At 48.2% G+C, this 11246-nt stretch overlaps 1 long non-coding RNA gene across 2 annotated transcripts; it reads left to right on the plus strand.

The window, feature by feature from the left end:
* The first annotated feature begins 923 nt into the window (after positions 1-923).
* On the plus strand, positions 924-10535 carry LOC123572278 (uncharacterized). Of its 2 annotated transcripts, XR_012433096.1 has the most exons (5): positions 924-1081; positions 2192-2913; positions 7657-8115; positions 8901-9145; positions 10290-10535. It is a non-coding gene; the product is annotated as an uncharacterized lncRNA (long non-coding RNA). The 2 variants fall into 2 exon arrangements; XR_006696664.3 differs by lacking the exons at positions 924-1081; positions 2192-2913 and adding an exon at positions 10019-10193.
* The last annotated feature ends 711 nt before the right edge of the window (positions 10536-11246 follow it).

Raw genomic sequence — 11246 nt, forward strand, 5'->3', positions numbered from 1 at the left:
TCTGCCTGCGTGTCACATGCATCACATGAAGCTCCGTTTTCTGAAACAGCCTGGGTGGTTGAAGGGACACGTCCCTCTGCCTCTCTGATGGGTTTCCTGAGGTTCTTTAATTTGATCTTGAGGAAACAGAACGCTTTCCTGGATGATGCTCATTGCTGGCTTTTAATTTCCTATGAACACAGCCAATTCTGTCTCCTCCGGCCCTTTGAGAGTCGAGCAAGGAGATGAAATAACTGGAAGAAACCTTCATTGTAACCTCACAGTACAATCTCCATCATCACCCTTCCCATGGCGACTGTTTCAAACAAAACAGAACGAAGCACCATTATTAGTTCCTAGAGTGGCTGTAATAAACTTCCACAAGCTGGGGGGCTTGACACATTAGAAATTTCTTCTCTCATGTCCTGGAGGCAGAAGTCTGAGGTCCAGGTGTGGGTAGGGCTGCACCTTCCTGGCCTCTGGGGCTGTGGCTGTCCTTGGCACTCTGTGGTTGTGGCTGCATGGCTGCCATCTCTGCCTCCATTGTCTTCATTGTCCCACGGCTGTCTTGCCTCTGTGTGCCCATCTTCACGGGGCCTTCTCTCTGTGTCTCTTCTCTTCTTATCAGGACACAGGCGTATCGGATTAAAAGCCCACCCTACTCCAGTATGACCCTCATCTGATATCTTAATTACATTGCAAAGACCCTGTTTCCAAATAGCATCACATCCTCAGGACTTCATCATATCTTTAGGACTTCATCATATCTTTCTTGGTGGAACACAGTTCAACCCACCACAGCATAAGTGCACGCCCAAGGCTGGTGTTGAGCCACCCCTCACTGGCGGGGCTGCCGGCTGATGGATGGCACCTGCTGGGATCCGTGGGGTCTGTGCTGTGCTGGGGTCTAAGTAGTTCAGTATCATCTTTGCATGTGCTTGATCTTTTTTTTTTTTTTTTTTTTTTTCCTTTTTTAGAGATGGAAGTCTTGCTGTGTCGCCCAGGCTGGAGTACAGTGGTGCAATCATGGCTCACTGCATCCTCTGACTCCCAGGTTCAAGTGATTATCCTGCCTCAGCCTCCCGAGTAGCTGGAATTACAGGTGTGTGCCACCACGCCTGGCTAATTTTTGTATTTTTGGTAGAGATGGGGTTTCACCATGTTGGCCAGGATGGTCTTGAACTCCTGACCTCATGTGATCTGCCCGCATCAGCCTCCCAAAGGTGTGACCCACCGCACCTGACCTGCACTTGGTCTTTTAGCTCTTCTACTGGTCCCAGTAGGATAGGATCTTAAAGGGTGGGGAGAAAAAGAAAGAAAAAGACCTAAGTCTTCCCGAGACTCTTGGTTACACATCTGGGAAGAAGCGCTGGCCCCCAGCACAGTCGTCTCTGAGACTGGATCCTTGCTGCCGTGTGCGTGCTGGGTGGAGCCGTTGCATCAATATCTCCTGGGAACTTGCTGGAAATGAGGGCTCTCAGGCCCCGCCAGTCCTACTGAGTCCAGCTCCTCATGGTACAGGCTGCAGGGTGACTTGTGTGCATCTTAAATTTGAGGAACACTGGACTAAAGGGTGGAGGAAGGAGGAGAGCCACCACAGGCCCTTGGGCTTGATGCTAAAGTGCTCTGATAATTCAAGCAAGGCCTGGGCCTGTTAAATCCAGAAGGGACGTTGGTCTAATGGCTGAGGGCCTCTCACTGGGAAGATACTGGAAGAAGGCTGGCAGGGTAGGTGGTGAGGGACAGAGCCGTGTATGCCCCGGGGCTGACTGCAGGGGTCATTGGAAGGTTTGCAGCGAGAGGCTGAGGTCACTGCATTGCAGAGTCCCGTCCCAGCATGGAGGAGCCGGGCAGAGGGGTGTGCATGGGCAGGGGGTGAGCCAGGAGAGGCAGGGGTGCTGGAAACGCCCCGCAGGGTGCTGGGCGCTCCATGCTGGTCTCTGTCCCCTCCCCCACTCACCAGTTGACACCTCATAAAATTTACTACCTACTGTTGAGTGACTGGGTTTTTAATAGATGAAGGTTTTAAATTTTACAGTCACTTATGCAAATGTCAAGTGGAGACAGTGAGCTCCTTGAAGTAGTAAAGTGACAAATAGAGAACCAGGGGAGCAGGAGGCAGAAGATGCCTGAGGGCGGAGGCTGGGGAAGGGGGAGGCTGACACCAGGGGCACGTGGTGGCCCCCGTCTAGTTACTTTTGATTCTCCACAGTGTAGAAGCGGTGGCTTGGGAGCCTAGAGGCTGGCTCCTGCACCTGCCCGTGCACCTGGAGCTTGGAGGGAATCCCAGCCCTCGCTGCTTCCTGTGACAGAGCAGAGTGTATGTTTTGAAGGTCAGATCTGGAGGTCAAGCCCAGGGTGAGCTCCTCAGTCTCTGTACCCGGAGGCAGGACCCTCTATTTTCCTGCTGACAAAATGAGACTGTCAGCCCTCTGAGCCCAAGCCTGAACATATACATCCAGATGGCCTGAAGCAAGTGAAGAATCACAAAAGAAGTGAAAATGGCCAGTTCCTGCCCTAACTGATGACATTACCTTGTGAAATTCCTTCTTCTGGCTCAGAAGCTCCCCCACTGAGCACCTCGTGACCCCTGCCCCTGCCCGCCAGAGGACAACCCCTTTTGACTGTAATTTTCCACTACCTACCCAAATCTTATAAAATGGCCCCACCCCTATATCCCTTTGCTGACTGTCTTTTCGGACTCAGCCCGCCTGCACTCAGGTGATTAAAAAGCTTTATTGCTCACACAAAGCCTGTTGGTGGTCTCTTCACACGAATGCGCGTGACATTTGTTGCTGTGACTCGGATCGGGGGACCTCCCTTGGGAGATCAATCACCTGTCCTCCTGCTCTTTGCTCCATGACAAAGATCCACCTACGACCTTGGGTCCTCAGACCAACCAGCCCAAGGAACATCTCACCAAATTTAAATCGGGTAAGTGGACTCTTTTTACTCTCTTATCCAACCTCTCTCACTATCCCTCAACCTCTTTCTCCTTTCAATCTTGGCACCATCCTTCAATCTCTCCCTTCTCTTAATTTCAGTTCCTTTCTTTTTCTGGTAGAGATAGAGGAGACGCGTTTTATCCATGAACCCAAAACTCCGGTGCCAGTCGTGGACTCGGGAAGACAATCTTCCCTTGGTGTTTAATCACTGTGGGGATGCCTGCTTGATTATTCACCCACGTTTCAGAGGTGTCTAATCACCGTGGGGACACCTGCCTTGGTCCTTCACCCTTAGTGGCAAGTACCACTTTCCTAGGGGGCAAGCACCCCCTGCCGCTTCTCTCCATGTTTGTACCCTCTCTTTTCTCTGGGCTTGCCTCCTTCACTATGGGCAACCTTCCACCTTCCATTCCTCCCTCTTCTCCCTTAGCCTGTGTTCTCAAGAACCTAAAACCACTTCAACTCATACCTGACCTAAAACCTAAATGCCTTATTTTCTTCTGCAATGCCGCTTGACCCCAATACAAACTCAATAATGGTTCCAAATAGCCAGAAAATGTCACTTCTGATTTTTCCATCCTACGAGATCTAGAAAATTCTTGTCGTAAAATATGCAAACGGTCTGAGGTGCCTGACGTCCAGGCATTGTTTTATACATTGGTCCCTCCCTAGTCTCTGTTCCCAATGCGACTTGTCCCAAATCTTCCTCATTTCCTTCCCACCTGTCCCCTCTGTCCCAACCCCAAGCGTTGCTGAGTCTTTTCAATCTTCCTTTTCTACCGACCCATCTGACCTCACCTCTCCTCCCCAGACTGCTCCTCCTCAGGTCGCTCCCTGCCAGGCTGAATCAGGCTCCAATTCTTCCTCAGCCTCCACTCCGCCACCCTATGATCCTTTTATCACCTCCCCTCCTCACACCTGGTCCAGCTTACGTCTTACAGTTTTGTTTCGCAACTAGCCCTCCCCAACCTGCCCAACAATTTCCTCTTAAAGAGGTGGCTGGAGCTAAAGGTATGGTCAAGGTTAATGTTCTTTTTTCTTTATCGGACCTCTCCCAAATCAGTTAGTGTTTAGGCTCTTTTTCATCCAATATAAAAACCCAGCATAGTGCATGGCCCATTTGGCAGCAACCTTGAGACGCTTTACAGCCCTAGACCCTGAAGGGTTAGAAGGCCATCTTATTCTCAATATGCATTTTATTACCCAATCTGCTCCCAACATTAAATAAAGCTCCAAAAATTAGATTCCAGCCCTCAAACCCCACAACAGGACTTAATTTACCTTGCCTTCAAGGTGTACAATAATAGAGAAGAGTTGCAATTACTTGCCTCTGCTGTAAGAGAAACCTCAGCCACATCTCCAACACACCAGAACTTCAAAATGCCTAAGTCACAGCGGTCAGGGATTCCTTCAGGACTTCCTCCCCCAGGATTTTGCTTCAGGTGCCGGAAATCTGGCCAGTGGTCCAAGGAATGCCCGCAGCCTGGGATTCCTCCTAAGCCGTGTCCCATCTGTGCGGGACCCCACTGGAAATTTGACTGTCCACCTCGCCTGGCAGCCACTCCCCAGAGCCCCTGGAACTCTGGCCCAAGGCTCTCTGACTGACTCCTTCGCAGATCTTCTTGGCTTAGCGGCTGAAGACTGATGCTGCCTGATCACCTCGGAAGCCCTCTGGACCATCACAGACACTTTGGGTAACTCTTACAGTGAAGGGTAAGTCCATCCCCTTCTTAATCAATACAGAGGCTACCCACTCCACATTACCTTCTTTTCAAGGGCCTGTTTCCCTTACCTCCATAACTGTTGTGGGTATTGACGGCCAGGCTTCTAAACCTCTTAAAACTCCCCAACTGTGGTGCCAACTTAGACAATATTCTTTTGTGCACTCCTTTTTAGTTATCCCCACCTGTCCAGTTCCCTTATTAGGTGGAGGCATTTTAACTAAATTATCTGCTTCCCTGACTATTCCTGGGCTACAGCCACACCTCATTGCCACCCTTTTCCCCCAGTTCAAAGCCTCCTTTGCATCCTCCCCTTGTATCTTCCCACCTTAATCCACAACTATGGGACACCTCTATGCCCTCCTTGGTGACAATCATGCACCCCTTACATCCCATTAAAACCTAATCACCCTGACCCCGCTCAATGCCAATATCCCATCCCACAGCAGGCTTTAAAAGGATTAAAGCCCATTATCACTCACCTGTTACAGGATGGCCTTTTAAAGCCTATAAACTCTCCTTACAATTCCCCATTTTACCTGTCCGAAAACCAGACAAGTCTTACAAGTTAGTTCAGGATCTGCGCCTTATCAACCAAATTGTCTTGCCTATCCACCCTGAAGTGCCAAACCCATATACTTTCCTATCCTCAATACCTCCCTCCACAACCCCTCCACAACCCATTATTCTGTTCTGGATCTCAAACATACTTTCTTTACTATTCCTTTGCACTCTTCATCCCAGCCTCTCTTCACTTTCACTTGGACTGACCCTGACACCCATCAGGCTCAGCAAATTACCTGGGCTGTACTGCCACAAGGCTTCACGGATGACCCCCGTTACTTCAGTCAAGCCCAAATTTCTGAGAAATTCTGAGAAATTCTCTTCTGTTACCTATCTTGGCATAATTCTTCATAAAAACACACATGCTCTCCCTGCTAATCATGTCTGGCTAATCTCCCAAACCCCAACCCCTTCTACGAAGCAACAAGTCCTTTCCTTCCTAGGCATGATTAGGTACTTCCGCCTTTGGGTACCTAGTTTTACCATCCTGACTAAACCATTATATGAACTTACAAAAGAAAACCTAGCTGACCCCATAGATCCTAAAAGATCCATTCCCCACTCCTCTTTCTGTTCCTTAAAAACAGCCCTGGAAGCTGCTCCCACACCAGCTCTCCCTAACTCATCCCAACCCTTTTTCATTACACAGAGCCGAAGTGCAGGACTTTGTGGTCGAAATTCTTACACAAGAGCTGGGACTGCACCGTGTAGCCTTTCTGTCCAAACAACTTGACCTTACTGTTTTAGGCTGGCTCCCACATTATTCCTGATACCACACCTGACCTCCATGACTGTATCTCTCTAATCCACCTGGTATTCACTCCATTTCCCCATATTTCCTTCTTTTCTGTTCCTCACCCTGATCACATTTGGTTTATTGATGGCAGTTCCACCAGGCCTAATCACCACTCACCAGCAAAAGCAGGTTATGCTATAGTATCTTCCACATCTATCCTTGAGGCTACCGCTCTGCCCCTCTCCACTACCTCTCAGCAAGCCAAACTCATTGCCTTAACTCGAGCCCTCACTCTTGTAAAGGGACTATGTGTCAATATTTATACTGACTGTAAATATGCCTTCGTATCCTGCACCACCATGCTGTTATATGGGCAGAAAGAGGTTTCCTCACTACACAAGGGTCCTCCATCATTAATGCCCCTTTAATAAAAACTCTCCTCAAGGCCGCTTTACTTCCAAAGGAAGCTGGAGTCATTCACTGCAAGGGCCATCAAAAGGCATCAGATCCCATCACTCAGGGTAACGCTTATGCTGATAAGGTAGCTAAAAAAGCAGCTAGCGTTCCAACTTCTGTCCCTTATGGCAGTTTTTCTCCTTCTCATCGGTCACTCCCACCTACTCCCCCACTGAAACGTCCACCGATCAATCTCTTCCCACACAAGGCAAATGGTGCTTGGACCAAGGAAAATATCTCCTTCCAGCCTCACAGGCCCATTCTATTCTGTCGTCATTTCATAACCTCTTCCATGTAGGTTACAAGCTGCTACCCTGCCTCTTAGAACCTCTCACTTCTTTTCATCGTGGAAATCTTCCCTCAAGGAAAGCACTTCTCAGTGTTCCATCTGCTATTCTACTACTCCTCAGAGATTGTTCAGGCCCCCTCCCTTCCCTACACATCAAGCTCAGGGATTTGCCCCTGCCTGGGACTGGCAAATTAACTTTACTCACATGCCTCCAGTCAGGAAACTAAAATACCTCTTGGTCTGGGTAGACACTTTCACTGGATGGGTAGAGGCCTTTCCCACAGGGTCTCAGAAGGCCACCGTGATCATTTCTTTCTTCTGTCAGACATAATTCCTTGGTTTGGCCTTCCCACCTCTATACAGTCCAATAACAGACCGGCTTTTATTAGTCAAGTCACCCAAGCAGTTTCTCAGGCTCTTGATATTCAGTAAAACCTTCATACCTCTTACTGTCCTCAGTCTTCAGGAAAGGTAGAATGGACTAATGGTCTTTTAAAAACACTCTTCACCAAGCTCAGCCTCCTACTTAGAAAGGAGGACTCTGTCAAGGATAGAGCCCAAAAACTCGTCAACCAAGCAAGTAATTATGCTGAACCCCCTTGGGCACTCTGTAATTAGATGCCCTGGGTCCTCTCAGTTCTTGGTCTTTTAATACCTGTTTTTCTCCTTCTCTTATTCAGATCTTATATCTTCTGTTTAGTTTCTCAATTCATACAAAACCATATCCAAGCTATCACCAATCATTCTATATGACAAATGTTTCTTCTAACAACCCCACAATATCACCCCTTACCACAAAATCTTCCTTCAGCTTAATCTCTCCCACTCTAGGTTCCCACACCGCCCCTAATCCCGCTCAAAGCAGCCCTGAGAAACATCGCCCGTTATCTCTCCATACCACCCCCCAAATTTTCACCACCCCAATACTTCAACACTATCTTTTTTTGTTTTTCTTATCAATATAAGACAACAGGAATGTCAGGCCTCTGAGCCAAAGCCTGCAGGTATACATCCAATACATCCAGATGGCTTGAAGCAAGTGAAGAATCACAAAAGAAGTGAAAATGACTGGTTCCTGCCTTAACTGATGACATTACCTTGTGAAATTCCTTCTCCTGGCTCAGAAGCTCCCCCACTGAGCACCTTGTGACCCTCGCCCCTGCCCGCCAGAGAACAACCCCCTTTGACTGTAATTTTCCACGACCTACCCAAATCCTATAAAATGGCCCCACCCCTGTCTCCCTTCGCTGACTCTCTTTCTGGACTCAGCCTGCCTGCACTCAGGTGAAACAAACAGCCTTGATGCTCACACAAAGCCTGTTTGGTGGTCTCTTCACACGGACGTGCGTGCCAGAGACATCGACTGACCTCACGGGGCATTGGGACTGCCCAACAGGATAATAATGTGGAGAAGTCCTTTGTCAGGTATCTGCCAAATGACTATCGTTACGATGATTTTTAGAGTGTGGAAGATGCCCCTCTAAAGGGACATCATTCTCGGAGCATTTGTTGACCAAAATAATGGGATAGAAGATACAGCTACTATTCTAAAAATGTGCGGTTCTGATGCAGAGGGAAGTTATCACGACGTGCTAAACAACATAACATATTAATGTCAAATGAGGCTATGGGGAGGGGCTCCGAGGGCCAAAACCATGTGAGACCACGTGGTCTCCATGACTGGGCAAAGTCCTATGGAGGGTGTGAGACTTAACTGGGGCTCTCGTAGGTTGGAGAGAGAAAGCTGAGCAAACAGAGACGTTCACTGGTTCCCAACTGTTAGCCAGGGCAGAAAATCTGCGACTATCTGCAGGGCGCACTAATTATACAGATTTGATAGAAGGCTGTATTGGGGACTCACTAGAGAGACTGAGTGCATAAATTTGATCAAGAAGATTAGAAAATGACTGAGGAAGTGGATAATCGGTTTTTACTACGGTGCTCTCAGAAATTCTAATTAGTGGTAGCAATTGGATTCTGCAATTTTTTCTTTGGTGAATCCCAACAAAACCAATTAACTTGTATTGCATCCATACATTACCACGCACACAGGCCACAAGCAAGGGAAGGCGTATTTAGTCTAACTGCTGCCTTTTGGCTTTTAACAGAAAATCAATTCATTTTGGCACATTAAACCATTAGTGCCCATTGGATATGAACTTCCCCTTTTTCTTTACATTTCTCTCCCACTTCCCCTTTTTCTGTTACAGGGGAGGAAACTGTCGACTTTGAAGGCTGTGAAGGGGGGACTTCCCAGGAAATCGGGATAGACTCACACACACTGACATGTCTTTGGGCCTCAAGGAACTTTCTGATTGAATTCTGAAAGTCCTCGAGGCTTCTAAATTCTACAGTCAAGCATCAGCTTTATGAATTCCATATTCCGTGAAGAGGTGGCGTCACTGAGAACCTGTTGGATGGATGTCATCAGCACTGTCTCAAGAGTTTCTCAAAGGTACAGCAGATTAGATGGGGGGGAACTCCTATACTAGGGATGGAAAATTAATGGTACCTGTGATGGTCAATGTTAGGTGTCAACCTGACCAGGCTAGGCTAGGCTAGGCTGTGCAGCTGTGAGGTCAAATGTTAGTCCAGATGTTGTGAATATATATATTTGTGTTTTTTTTTGAGACAGGGTCTCACTCTGTTACCCAGGCTGGAGTGCAGTACACGATTATGGTTCACTGTAGCCTCAACCTCCCAGGCTCAAGTGATCTTTCCATCTCAGTCTCCTGAGTAGCTGGGACCATAGGCATGTGCCACCGTGCCTGACAAATGTTTTTATTTTTTTATTTTTTGTAAAGATGGGGTTTTACTGTGTTGCCCAGGCTGTTCTCAAACTCCTGGGCTCAAGCTATCCTCCCGTCTTGGCCTCCCAAAGTTCTAGGATTACAGGCATGAGCCACCGTGCCTGGCTGTGAACATATTTTGTAGATATGATTAACGTTTACACTCAGTTGGCTTTAAGTAAAGGGAATTACCCTCCAGTATATGGGTGGGCCTCACCCAATCAGCTGAAGGCCTTAAGAGCCAAAACTGAGGGCTCCTAGCGAAGAAGGAATCCTGTCTGAAGACTGTAACATAGAAGTCCTGCCTGAGTTTCCAGCCTGCTGGGCTGCCCTGCAGATTTTGGACTCAATGCTGAAACATCAGTCATCATTGGTTCTTTTTTTAACATTTTTTTGAGACAGGGTCTTACACCACCATCCGTGGCTGGAGTGCAGTGGCGTGATCTCAGCTCGAGTGATCCTCCTGCTTCAGCCCCCTGACGAGCTAGGATTATATAGGTGCAAGCTACCACACCCAGCTAATTTTAAATTTTTTGTAGAGACAAGGTCTTGCTATGTTGACCTGGCTGGTCTGTAACTCCTGGCCTCAAGCAGTCCTCCCACCTCAGCCTCGCAAACTGCTGGGATTATGGGCATGAGCCACCGTGCCCGGCCCATCAGCTCTTACCTGAGTGTCCAGTCCTGCTGGTCTGTCCTGCCAGCCCCCACAATGCCGTGAGTCAATTCTTTAGCATTTCTCCCTCTCCATCTATGTCTAGATCTGTGTGTATATCTTTTTTTCTCTCTCTCCTGTTGGTTCCATTTCTCCAGAGAACGCTGACTGGCACCCTGCCCGCACCACCAGCCGCTCTCTCGGGCCCAGCGTGATGATGGGTCGTAGCCGCTGCCGATGCTCCTTCCTTCTGATCCCAGATGCAGCTTCAGTATCATCTGCAGGTTGGGGGGACTGTGATGATTTGGAGTCAGCACTTGAGAGGAAACGTGCTTGCTCTTCTAATTGTAGTGGATATTCTTCCTGGATGTTGACTAATAAAACAAATGGACGTTCTCATGTTAGGTACTGTCTAATTAATTTTTCAACAAATATTTGTGGGCTTCTGATGCCCAAGTGCTGTGTTTAGTGTTATGGTGGATATCAGGAGGGATGAGACACAAAGCAGCAGAGATCTGGGCGGAGCATTTTTTTCCACACCCTCGGCGGGAGGTCCTGGAGGACAGGGTGGGGTAAGCAGGATGAGGCAGGGGTGGAGTCCGACTAGTTTCCCATGACCTCACCATCATGACGGCTTTCCAGGAACTGAAGAGAGAGGGAGGCAAGGACGGCACCCGTTGCAGGGAGGAGGGAAGCTGGGAGTGGACCTGTAGCCGCCTGTGAAATTGATCCCAGAGCAGCCTGGGGTTCTTCAAAGAGAGGGCGTGCCCACCTGCCCTGTTTCTATTCTAGTGTTCACAGAGTGACCTCTAACATCTCAATGTTCACTCTTTGAGAGATGGATCTACTAAAAGCCCAGATTCCACGACTATGCAATATGTACAAGTAAGAAGCTTGCACTCCTGCCTCCTAAATATATAAAAATAAATAGCTACAAAATAAAAGTCAAGTAGATATTACAGGGACAGTGGTTATGGGATGGATGAAAGAATAAAAAAAAATTTTTTTTTTGAGACGGAGTTTTGCTCTTGTTGCCCAGGCCGGAGTGCAGTGGCGCGATCTCAGCTCACCGCAACCTCTGCCTCTCGGGTTCAAGCGATTCTCCTTCCTCAGCC

This window comes from Macaca fascicularis, chromosome 3, assembly GCF_037993035.2.
Source record: "Macaca fascicularis isolate 582-1 chromosome 3, T2T-MFA8v1.1".
In the NCBI taxonomy this organism is placed as follows: Eukaryota; Metazoa; Chordata; class Mammalia; order Primates; family Cercopithecidae; genus Macaca; species Macaca fascicularis.